This window comes from Oncorhynchus masou, unplaced genomic scaffold (assembly GCF_036934945.1).
Source record: "Oncorhynchus masou masou isolate Uvic2021 unplaced genomic scaffold, UVic_Omas_1.1 unplaced_scaffold_864, whole genome shotgun sequence".
In the NCBI taxonomy this organism is placed as follows: Eukaryota; Metazoa; Chordata; class Actinopteri; order Salmoniformes; family Salmonidae; genus Oncorhynchus; species Oncorhynchus masou.
Genome location: NW_027015101.1, coordinates 338 through 13,278, shown reverse-complemented (window position 1 = coordinate 13,278; position 12,941 = coordinate 338). Strand labels below are relative to the sequence as shown.

Sequence of the window (12,941 nt, the reverse complement as noted above, 5' to 3'; positions counted from 1 at the left end):
GATCCACAGTGTGGTTAGAGATGAGATTAGTCTGCTGTATGTGGTGCTCAGTGGTCATGTCTCTATATAAAGTTACACTTCATGGCCTGACTGTTTTGGAGCCCAAAATGTATGATAACGTTTTTTTTCCCGACCACTTTAGTTTACCAGGAACAACTCCTGGCCCTGGGAAAAATTCATGGTCTGGCCCATCAGCCTGATCAATCATTCTGCCTGTATAGCAAGGTGACAAATTTAAATCAAACGAAACAGCACCACCGTCTGGTTGTAGTAGGTATTTCACAACGGAAATCAGTTTGTTGTCTTCCTGTTTCTAGATGTGTGCCGCCGAATGAAGTTGATCGCATGCTATTGCACGGTCTATGGACAGTAACGGTTTAGCTACATTGTGTCATGTCATGATTATGCCCGCGGTAAATCACGGATAGCTACATCGACATGGTGTTACATTGTTACCAAACTAACCAGACTTGCACGTGGTTGGTGCTACAGGTCAAAGGCAACCAACTCACGAGGTAACGTTACTGTACAGTAGTGCAACAACTTGAAATGACCGTCTGACATTCGCTCACATATTGAGTGAAAGAATGCTGAGAACATGTTTCACAGCTGTCCGCGGTCCTGCGGTCTGCGTGGGTCGGTGTTTCAGCAGTGAAGTGGGTGGTGCAGTTTCCACGTTAGCCGGTTTCTCCTCTCCACCGTTCTCAACCGAGGCTTCACTCTATGTTCACGTGAGTATTAGTAGACCACTAACGTTATATTCAATCAGTTTATCTCTTTCTTCCATTCTGCCTCCCTCTTTCTGCTATCCGTCCTTCTCGCAAAAGGCAATGAATGAATGAATGAAATCCGATTTCAACTAACACTTTGTCAATCAGTCACACACACAGTGGCCATACTGTCTAAGGGGATGCGCCTACTGCAGAGGAGGCTGGTGGGAGGTGCTATAGGAGGATGGGCTCATTATTATGGCTGTAATGGATTCCAGGCTGTATCACAACCGGCTGTGATTGGGAGTCCCATAGGGCGGTGCACAATTGGCCCAGCTTCGTCTGGGTTTGGCCGGTGGAGGCCGTCGTTGTAAATATGAATTTGTTTGTTAACTGACTTGCCCAGTTAAATAAAGGTTCAATGTAAAACTAATGGAACGGTGCCAAACACAAGGGAACAACATATTTGAATCAGTTCCATTGAGTCTCCAGCCCTTATAATGAGCCTGTCCTCCTATAGCCCCTCCCACCAGCCTCCTATAGCCCCTCCCACCAGCCTCCTATAGCCCCTCCCACCAGCCTCCTATAGCCCCTCCCACCAGCCTCCTATAGCTCCTCCCACCAGCCTCCTATAGCTCCTCCCACCCGCCTCATATAGCTCCTCCCACCAGCCTCCTATAGCTCCTCCCACCAGCCTCTCTGTCAACTGGAACAAGTACACCCCTGACACTAACCCTGCTCCTCTCCTGTTCACAGTGACCTTACTGTCTGATTAGATGCTCCTACTGTAACTTCAACAAGTACATCCCTGACACTAACCCTGCTCCTCTCCTGTTCACAGTGGCCTTACTGTCTGAAGAGGTGCTCCTACTGTAACAAGTCTCTCTGTTCACAGTGGCCTTACTGTCTGAAGAGATGCTCCCTGGAACAACAAGTACATCCTGAACTAACCTGATCCTCTCCTGTTCACAGTGGCCTTACTGTCTGAAGAGATGCTCCTACTGTAACTTCAACAAGTACATCCCTGACACTAACCCTGATCCTCTCCTGTTGGCCTTACTGTCTGAAGAGGTGCTCCTACTGTAACTTCAACAAGTACATCCCTGACACTAACCCTGATCCTCTCCTGTTGGCCTTACTGTGACCTTGCCTGTGTCTGTACATCCCTGATGCTACAGGACCTTACTGTCTGAAGAGATGCTCCACTGTACATCCCTGATACTCCAACCCTGATCCTCTCCTGTTCACAGTGGCCTTACTGTCTGAAGAGGTGCTCTACTGTAACCAGCAAGTACATCCTGACACTAACCCTGATCCTCTCCTGTTCACAGTGACCTTACTGTCTGAAGAGATGCTCCTACTGTAACTTCAACAAGTACATCCCTGACACTAACCCTGATCCTCTCCTGTTCACAGTGACCTTACTGTCTGAAGAGATGCTCCTACTGTAACAACAAGTACATCCCTGACACTAACCCTGATCCTCTCCCTGTTCACAGTGGCCTTACTGTCTGAAGAGGTGCTCCTACTGTAACAACAAGTACATCCCTGACACTAACCCTGATCCTCTCCTGTTCACAGTGGCCTTACTGTCTGAAGAGGTGCTCCTACTGTAACTTCAACAAGTACATCCCTGACACTAACCCTGATCCTCTCCTGTTCACAGTGACCTTACTGTCTGAAGAGATGCTCCTACTGTAACAACAAGTACATCCCTGACACTAACCCTGATCCTCTCCTGTTCACAGTGACCTTACTGTCTGAAGAGGTGCTCCTACTGTAACAACAAGTACATCCCTGACACTAACCCTGATCCTCTCCTGTTCACAGTGACCTTACTGTCTGAAGAGGTGCTCCTACTGTAACAACAAGTACATCCCTGACACTAACCCTGATCCTCTCCTGTTCACAGTGGCCTTACTGTCTGAAGAGATGCTCCTACTGGAACAACAAGTACATCCCTGACACTAACCCTGATCCTCTCCTGTTCACAGTGGCCTTACTGTCTGAAGGAGATGCTCCTACTGGAACAACAAGTACATCTGACACTAACCCTGATCCTCTCCTGTTCACAGTGGCCTTACTGTCTGAAGAGGTGCTCCTACTGTAACTTCAACAAGTACATCCCTGACACTAACCCTGATCCTCTCCTGTTGGCCTTACTGTCTGAAGAGGTGCTCCTACTGTAACAACAAGTACATCCCTGACACTAACCCTGATCCTCTCCTGTTCACAGTGACCTTACTGTCTGAAGAGATGCTCCTACTGTAACAACAAGTACATCCCTGACACTAACCCTGATCCTCTCCTGTTCACAGTGGCCTTACTGTCTGAAGAGGTGCTCCTACTGTAACTTCAACAAGTACATCCCTGACACTAACCCTGATCCTCTCCTGTTCACAGTGGCCTTACTGTCTGAAGAGATGCTCCTACTGTAACAACAAGTACATCCCTGACACTAACCCTGATCCTCTCCTGTTCACAGTGACCTTACTGTCTGAAGAGGTGCTCCTACTGTAACAACAAGTACATCCCTGACACTAACCCTGATCCTCTCCTGTTCACAGTGGCCTTACTGTCTGAAGAGGTGCTCCTACTGTAACAACAAGTACATCCCTGACACTAACCCTGATCCTCTCCTGTTCACAGTGGCCTTACTGTCTGAAGAGATGCTCCTACTGTAACAACAAGTACATCCCTGACACTAACCCTGATCCTCTCCTGTTCACAGTGGCCTTACTGTCTGAAGAGGTGCTCCTACTGTAACTTCAACAAGTACATTCCTCGCTCTGACAACCAGGATGTCATGTTGGCGTGTCTCCAGCGGGAGACGGAGACCTTACTAAAGCTCAGCCAGGTGTCCCGGTAGGTTTACCATCTCAATTCAACCCTCCTCTGTGGGTCATCGCCTTCAGCTTTAGTGTCTCCATGGGAACATCTGAAATGGCACACTATTCCCTAAACAGGGCACTGTTTCCAGAGTGCCTGAGGCTGACTATGGAGGGAACATTTTCAGACTGCTCCTCCACCTCCTGGAGTTCAACTCCAGACACAATAGTCTGAGCATTTTTCTTCTTTCTTTTTTAATGTCTCTCTCCATGTCTCACTCTCTGTCTCACTCTCCATGTCTCACTCTCTGTCTCTCTCTCTGTATCTCTCTGTCTCTCTCTCTGTCTCTCTCTCTCTCTCTCTTTCTGTATCTCTCTCTGTCTCTCTCTCTGTCTCTCTCTCTGTATCTTTCTGTATCTCTCTCTGTATCTCTCTGTATCTCTCTCTCTCTTTCTGTATCTCTCTCTGTCTCTCTCTCTGTATCTCTCTCTCTCTTTCTGTATCTCTCTCTGTATCTCTCCATGTCTCTCTCTCTGTATCTCTCTCTGTCTCTCTCTCTGTATCTCTCTCTGTCTCTCTCTCTGTATCTCTCTCTGTCTCTCTCTGTATCTCTCCATGTCTCTCTCTCTGTATCTCTCTCTGTCTCTCTCTCTGTATCTCTCCATGTCTCTCTCTCTGTATCTCTTTCTCTCTCTCACTCTTTCTCTCTCTGTTCTCTTTCTGTATCTCTCTCTGTCTCTCTCCATGTCTCACTCTCTGTCTCCCTCTGTATCTCTCTCTCTCTGTCACTCTTTCTGTATCTCTCTCTCTGTATCTCTTTCAACACTCCTCTGTGGGTCCACTCTCTGTATCTCTCTCTGTCTCTCTCTGTCTCTCTCTGTCTCTCTTTCTGTCTATCTCTCTGTATCTCTTTCTGTATCTCTCTCCATGTCTCACTCTCTGTCTCTCTCTGTCTGTATCTCTCTCTGTCTCTCTCTCTGTCTCTCTCTCTGTCTCTCTCTCTGTCTCTCTCTCTCTCTGTCTCTCTCTCTGTGTCTCTCTGTATCTCTCTCTCTTTCTGTATCTCTCTCTGTCTCTTTCTCTCTCTCACTCTTTCTCACTCTTTCTCTCTCACTCTTTCTCACTCTTTCTCTGTCTCTCTCTCACTCTTTCTCTGTCTCTGTCTCTCTCTTTCTCTGTCTCTCTCTCTCTCTCACTCTTTCTGTCTCTCCCTGTCTCTCTCCCTCTCTGTCTCTCCCTGTCTCTCTCGCTCTCTCTCTCTCGCTCTGTCTCTGTCTGTCTCTCTCTCTCTCTCTGTCTCGCTCTGTCTCTCTATCCATCTCTATCCCTACCTCTCTCTCTCTCTCACTATTTCTCTCTCTCTCCCTCTCTCTCTCTCTCTCTCTCTCTCTGTATCTTTCTCTCGCTCTCTCTCTCTCTCTGTATCTTTCTCTCTCGCTCTCTCTCTCTCGCTCTGTCTCTCTATCCATCTCTATCCCTACCTCTCTTTCTCTCTCTCTCTCTATCCATCTCTATCCCTACCTCTCTCTCTCTCTCTGTCTCTGTCTCTGTCTCTCTGTCTCTGTCTCTGTGTCTCTCTCTCTCTCTCTCTCTCTCTCTCTCTCCCCTCTTCAGGATCACCTCTGTGTTTTTTGGAGGCGGGACTCCCAGCCTTGCCCGCCCCTCCACTATCGCTGCGGTCCTAGAGACAGTTGCCAGGCATGCTGGACTATCAGAGGAGCGGAGGTCACTCTGGAGGTCAACCCCCACCCCCGTAGGAAGCTCTAAGTTGGAGGACTTCCTCCATGCTGGCGTCAACCGTTTTTCCATCGGGGTGCAGGTGAGATTAAGGCAGGTGTTCAGTCAGTTGCACGTAGTAGATTTCCAAGCATTCTCAGTAGAAGTACGTCCTACTACTGGACATCCCCCAGGCTATAAGAGTAATGGGAACGGTTAGGTGGAGACTAGCAACCCTTTCCCCATAAAACCTTTTCTGCTACGGAAACTGAAACAACAGAAAACATTATTACTGGTGGAAAGGGAGGAAGGAGAGGAGGAGTCCCTGGAGGATAAGAGTGTGATGCAACACATGCAGTCACTGATCACTAGCTTTGTTCTGACCAGTCAGTCACTGATCACTAGCTTGGTTCTGACCAGTCAGTCACTGATCACTAGCTTGGTTCTGACCAGTCAGTCACTGATCACTAGCTTGGTTCTGACCAGTCAGTCACTGATCACTAGCTTGGTTCTGACCAGTCAGTCACTGATCACTAGCTTGGTTCTGAACAGTCAGTCACTGATCACTAGCTTGGTTCTGAACAGGCAGTCACTGATCACTAGCTTGGTTCTGACCAGTCAGTCACTGATCACTAGCTTGGTTCTGAACAGTCAGTCACTGATCACTAGCTTGGTTCTGAACAGGCAGTCACTGATCACTAGCTTGGTTCTGAACAGGCAGTCACTGATCACTAGCTTGGTTCTGAACAGGCAGTCACTGATCACTAGCTTGGTTCTGAACAGGCAGTCACTGATCACTAGCTTGGTTCTGACCAGGCGGTCACTGATCACTAGCTTGGTTCTGACCAGGCGGTCACTGATCACTAGCTTGGTTCTGACCAGGCGGTCACTGGTCACTAGCTTGGTTCTGACCAGGCGGTCACTGATCACTAGCTTGGTTCTGAACAGGCGGTCACTGATCACTAGCTTGGTTCTGACCAGGCAGTCACTGATCACTAGCTTGGTTCTGAACAGTCAGTCACTGATCACTAGCTTGGTTCTGACCAGGCAGTCACTGATCACCTAGCTTGGTTCTGACCAGGCAGTCACTGATCACTAGCTTGGTTCTGAACAGGCGGTCACTGATCACTAGCTTGGTTCTGACCAGGCGGTCACTGATCACTAGCTTGGTTCTGACCAGGCGGTCACTGATCACTAGCTTGGTTCTGACCAGGCGGTCACTGATCACTAGCTTGGTTCTGAACAGTCAGTCACTGATCACTAGCTTGGTTCTGACCAGGCAGTCACTGATCACTAGCTTGGTTCTGACCAATCAGTCACTGATCACTAGCTTGGTTCTGACCAGGCAGTCACTGATCACTAGCTTGGTTCTGACCAGGCAGTCACTGATCACTAGCTTGGTTCTGACCAGGCAGTCACTGATCACTAGCTTTGTTCTGACCAGGCAGTCACTGATCACTAGCTTGGTTCTGAACAGTCGGTCACTGATCACTAGCTTGGTTCTGACCAGTCAGTCACTGATCACTAGCTTGGTTCTGACCAGTCAGTCACTGATCACTAGCTTTGTTCTGACCAGTCAGTCACTGATCACTAGCTTGGTTCTGACCAGGCAGAATCAATTTGTCCTTTTCCTATGTGGAGCTGGTCAGGGAGCTGATCACGCTTTGTTCTGAGGCAGGTCTAGGGAGCTGGTCAGGGAGCTGGTCGGGGAGCAGGTCAGGGAGCTGGTCGGGGGAGCTGGTCGGGGAGCAGGTCAGGGAGCTGGTTGGGGAGCTGGTCGGGGGGAGCAGGTCAGGGAGCTGGTCGGGGAGCAGGTCGGGGAGCAGATCGGGGAGCAGGTCGGGGAGCAGGTCGGGGAGCTGGTCAGGGAGCTGGTCGGGGAGCAGGTCGGGGAGCAGGTCAGGGAGCTGGTCGGGGGGCTGGTCAGGGAGCTGGTTGGGGAGCTGGTCAGGGAGCTGGTCGGGGAGCAGGTCAGGGAGCTGGTTGGGGAGCAGGTCAGGGGGCTGGTTGGGGAGCTGAAGGAGACACTAACATGTCTCATATGTCTGCTTCTTTTCAAACAGTCTCTCCGGGACGACGACCTGAAGGTTCTAGGGAGAGACCATAACTCCCAGCATGCTTTGCAGACCGTAGCGGAGGCTCGGAGGCTCTGCCCGGGGAGGGTGTCTGTCGACGTCATGTTCGGACGCCCTGGTCAGACAGTTGCATCCTGGGAGTTGGAGTTGGATGAGCTGCCATCGGTGTGTGACGACCCGCGTCTCCCTGTACCAGCTGACCCTGGAGAGAGGCATGTCTTTCTTCCTAACACTGATAGTGTTTGTGCGTGGAGTATTTAGAAGTTGGGACAGGTACAGATGAGATGGGGCGATGGAGGAAAGGACTACAGGAGAGACAGTAGCAGGAACACCACTACACCGCCCCAAGTAGACTGAATTGACAGGTACAGATGAGATGGGGAGATGGAGGAGAGGACTACAGGAGAGACAGTAGCAGGAGGAATACCATACTACACCAACCCCCAGCAGACAGCAGATATTCTGGAGTTTACTTGCAGTGACTGTGATATGTGGTGGTTTTACTTACTGTAGTTGAATTAGTAGCTGTAGTGATTGACAGGTAATAGGTCTCCAAATGAGTATATGACCTGACTGTAAGTCACTCTGGATAAGAGATTCTGCTGCTAAATGACTCCAATGTTAACACGTCAACTGCAGGCACACAGCTGTTCAGACAGGTCCAGAAAGGCCAACTGAGCGTGCCCAGTGATGACATCACAGCTGTCATGCCTTGACTCCGCCAGGAGATTCTTCAGAAGAGGCTATACTGTATAAGTGTCCAACTTTGCCAGAAATGTAAGTTCTACTCTCTTTCTCTGTGTGTGGGTGTGTGTCCTTGTGTCTGTCGACCACTGTGCTATAGTAGAAATTAATTTAGTAGAAACCCCTGCAGTAGAAATACATTTGAAGTAGAAATACATTTGGTAGAAAACCCTGCAGTAGAAATACATTTGGTAGAAAACCCTGCAGTAGAAATACATTTGGTAGAAAACCCTGCTGTAGAAATACATTTGGTAGAAAACCCTGCTGTAGAAATACATTTGGTAGAAAACCCTGCTGTAGAAATACATTTGGTGAGAAAACCCTGCTGTAGAAATACATTTGGTAGAAAACCCTGCTGTGACATTTGGTAGAAAACCCTGCTGTAGAAATACATTTGGTAGAAAACACTGTAGAAATACATTTGGTAGAAATACATTTGGTAGAAAACCCTGCAGTAGAAATACATTTGGTAGAAAACCCTGCAGTAGAAACACCAGAGCTATTCTCTGGTAACTTTCTATTGGTTGTCATATCTATTGAATATGAATGTTACCTGCTACAGTCAACACACATCTGTAATATACCTTGTGTATTTTTCTGTCTGTTTTGAAGGGTGCCATCCAGCCAACACAATATGAGCTACTGAAGGCCAGTCAGTACCTTGGAGTGGGCCCAGGTGAGTCAATAGTGCTTTATGAATGCTCTATAGCACCTTTATAGATATATGGCACCTTTATAGATGCTCTATAGCACCTTTACTGAATGCCCTATAGCACCTTTATGAATGCCCTATAACACCTTTATAGATGCTCTATAGCACCTTTATGAATGCTCTATGGCACCATGCTCTATGGCACCTTTATGAATGCTCTATGGCACCTTTTATGAATGCTCTATGGCACCTTTATGAATGCTCTATAGCACCTTTATGAATGCTCTATGGCACCTTTATGAATGCTCTATGGCACCTTTATGAATGCTCTATGGCACCTTTATAGATGCTCTATGAATGCTCTATGGCACCTTTATGAATGCTCTATGGCACCTTTATGAATGCTCTATGGCACCTTTATGAATGCTCTATGGCACCTTTATGAATGCTCTATAGCACCTGTATGAATGCTCTATAGCACCATAATGAATGCTCTATAGCACCTTTATGAATGCTCTATAGCACCTTTATGAATGCTCTATAGCACCTTTATAAATGCTCTATAAAGCCTTTATCTGTGGTCGTTTATTTGAAGTGGGACTCTTCTGTCTGCCAGGTGCCCATGGTCGCTTCGTCCCCCATGGAGAGGGGGATGTGTGTCGAGAGGCCCGTACCCAGACTCTGGAGCCTGATGTCTGGTTGAGAGAGGTGCAGCAGAGGAGTCACGGGACCCGACGCAGGATACCCCTCACCCACCTGGGACTGTGAGTCCACTTCTTTCCGCTTCAGGCTGTTGACCTGCAGAGTTCACACCGTGCTGCTCATTAAAGGGACAATCCACTTCAGAATAAAACTCCTGTCAATTTGTTAATAATCTATGATCTCTGAGTGGGTAAGATAACTATTTTCACCATGATTTGACCTCTAAGTGGTCCGTCTGGGCAAACAGAAAATCGTGTCGTGCCACGTCATCGCAATATAAGGTTCTCGTCACTGTCGATAGGGAATAACAAACCTATCACATTCCTGCTTGCTTTTTATAAAAAAATCAGTAGTGCACTCTCCCCATATCAGCCAATAGAGGGTATGGACAGACTGGTTGACTGTGAGTCAGCTGATCTACTGTCTGCTCTTTAGACTGTTCACCTGCAGAGAGTTCATTCGGTGCTGCACGTTAATGACCTACATCCAATAATACTCCAGACTCACTCATAGCATGGGATCCTACGCTACAGAAACAATCCTGCCTATGAGCCATTCTGCCTCGGACAAGGCTTCCTGTCTGCAGCATGGCAGAAGATATACTGTAGCAACCTGTTAACTTTATTCATCTGATTGCAGATTGGAGGAAGTGTTGGTCATGGGACTGCGTTTGATTGACGGCATCACTCACCAGGTAATCTAGGTTAACCCAGAATACTGACGGCATCACTCACCAGGTAATCTAGGTTAACCCAGAATACTGACGGCATCACTCACAAGGTAATCTAGGTTAACCCAGAATACTGACGGCATCACTCACCAGGTAATCTAGGCTAACCCAGAATACTGACGGCATCACTCACAAGGTAATCTAGGTTAACCCAGAATACTGACGGCATCACTCACCAGGTAATCTAGGCTAACCCAGAATACTGACGGCATCACTCACCAGGTAATCTAGGCTAACCCAGAATACTGACTGCATCACTCACCAGGTAATCTAGGTTAACCCAGAATACTGACGGCATCACTCAGCAGGTAATCTAGGTTAACCCAGAATACTGACGGCATCACTCAGCAGGTAATCTAGGCTAATCCAGAATACTGACGGCATCACTCACCGGGTAATCTAGGCTAACCCAGAATACTGACGGCGTCACTCACCAGGTAATCTAGGCTAATCCAGAACCAAAAGTCTCACATCATTTGGTCAGATTATGTTTACATTGTCTGTCCACATACTATACAGTGTATATATATATACACACTATATGCTATTCCAAGATTAGGTTTCAGCTGTTTCTAGATTCATTGTTTGCATCAATAGGGGCCATCAGTGATAAAAATGTTTAACCTGATGTGTTCATTATTTGTATGTTCCACACCATTGTTCTGATTCACCTTACTTCCTGTCTACATCTGTCTGATTCACCTTACTTCCTGTCTACATCTGTCTTTGTCTCTGATTCACCTTACTTCCTCTCTACATCTGTCTTTGTCTCTGATTCACCTTACTTCCTGTCTACATCTGTCTTTGATTCACCTTACTTCCTGTCTACATCTGTCTTTGTCTCTGATTCACCTTACTTCCTGTCTACATCTGTCTTTGTCTCTGATTCACCTTACTTCCTGTCTACATCTGTCTGTCTCTGATTCACCGTACTTCCTTTCTACATCTGTCTTTGTCTCTGATTCACCTTACTTCCTGTCTACATCTGTCTCTGATTCATGTTATTTCTGTGGCAGCATTGGCAGTTGTTCAGTCCCAGGGCAGATCTGTACCAGATTCTCAGCTCATCCTCTGAAGTACAAGACCTTCAACAGACAGGCCTCCTAATCCTGGATGACAGGTAACAGACAGGTCTTCTAATCCTGGATGACAGGTAACCCAGACCTTCAACAGACAGGCCTTATAATCCTGGATGACAGGTAACCCAGACCTTCAACAGACAGGTCTTCTAATCCTGGATGACAGGTAACAGACAGGTGTTATAATCCTGGATGGCAGGTAACAGACAGGTCTTGTAATCCTGGGTGACAGGTAACCCAGACCTTCAACAGACAGGTCTTCTAAGCCTTATAACTTGTGTTTTTTTTTAAAAGTGGGACCCAGTAGTTGTATCTCCGTGTCTGTATGAGTCTATTTGAACCAGCTGTGAGGTGGTAGGGGCCAAAACGTGCACCCCTGGGGGTCCCCGGGACTGAGTTCGGGAAACACTGACAAGCCCTTTTGTCTTGTGTGTAGGGGTCTGCGGTGCTCGTGGCAGGGCCTGGCCTTACTGGACAGCATGTTACCCACTCTGCTGCTGCTGCTGGAGGCCTACATCACCCAAGGGCTCCAGGAGCAGCAGGCCAGGGGCCCCATAGGAGACCAGAGACATGGAGGACAGAGGGTCTCCAAGCCTGGCTGACAGACAGGGGAGGCTGACCCGGAGGCTGAGACTGACCCGGAGACTGACCCGGAGACTGACCCGGAGGCTGAGACTGACCCGGAGGCTGAGACTGACCCGGAGACTGACCCGGAGACTGACCCGGAGGCTGACCCGGAGGCTGACCCGGAGACTGAGACTGACCCGGAGACTGAGACTGACCCGGAGACTGAGACTGACCCGGAGACTGAGACTGACCCGGAGACTGACCCGGAGGCTGACCCGGAGGCTGAGACTGACCCGGAGGCTGACCCGGAGGCTGAGACTGACCCAGAGGCTGACCCGGAGGCTGACCCGGGAGACTGACCCGGAGGCTGACCCGGAGACTGGCCCGGAGACTGACCCGGAGGCTGTGACGGACCGGAGGACTGACCCGGAGACTGACCCGGGAGGCTGAGACAGACCCGGGGACTGACCCGGAGGACCGACCCGGAGGCTGAGACTGGACCCGGAGACTGACCCGGAGGCGGACCCGGGAGACTGACCCGGAGGCTGTGACTGACCCGGAGACTGAGACCGGCCCGGGAGACGGACCCGGAGGCTGGGACTGACCCGGAGACTGGCCCGGAGACTGGCCCGGAGAGCTGAGACTGACCCGGGAGGCTGAGACTGACCCGGGAGGCTGAGACTGGCCCGGAGGCTGAGACTGACCCGGAGACTGAGACTGACCCGGAGGACTGGCCGGGAGATTGGCCCGGAGACTGGCCCGGGAGGCTGGGGCTGACCCGGAGACGGACCCGGAGGGCTGGGGCTGGACCCGGAGGACTGGCCCGGGAGGCTGAGGCTGGCCCGGGAGACTGGCCCGGAGACTGACCCGGGAGGCTGAGGCTGGCCCGGGAGACTGGCCCGGAGGCTGTGACTGACCGGGGGACTGGACCCGGGGACTGACCCGGAGGCTGGGACGAGACCGGGGACCGGACCGGGAGACTGGCCCGGGAGGCTGGGGCTGACCCGGAGACTGGCCCGGAGGCTGTGACTGACCCGGGAGACTGGGACAGACCCGGAGACTGACCCGGGAGGCTGGGACTGAGCCCGGAGACTGGCCCGGAGACTGACCCGGAGACTGACCCGGAGAGCTGACCCG

The 12,941-nt window shown here is 49.8% G+C and overlaps 1 pseudogene; it reads left to right on the top strand.

The window, feature by feature from the left end:
- The first annotated feature begins 910 nt into the window (after nucleotides 1-910).
- LOC135537867 (radical S-adenosyl methionine domain-containing protein 1, mitochondrial-like) lies at nucleotides 911-12,139 on the top strand (annotated as a pseudogene).
- The last annotated feature ends 802 nt before the right edge of the window (nucleotides 12,140-12,941 follow it).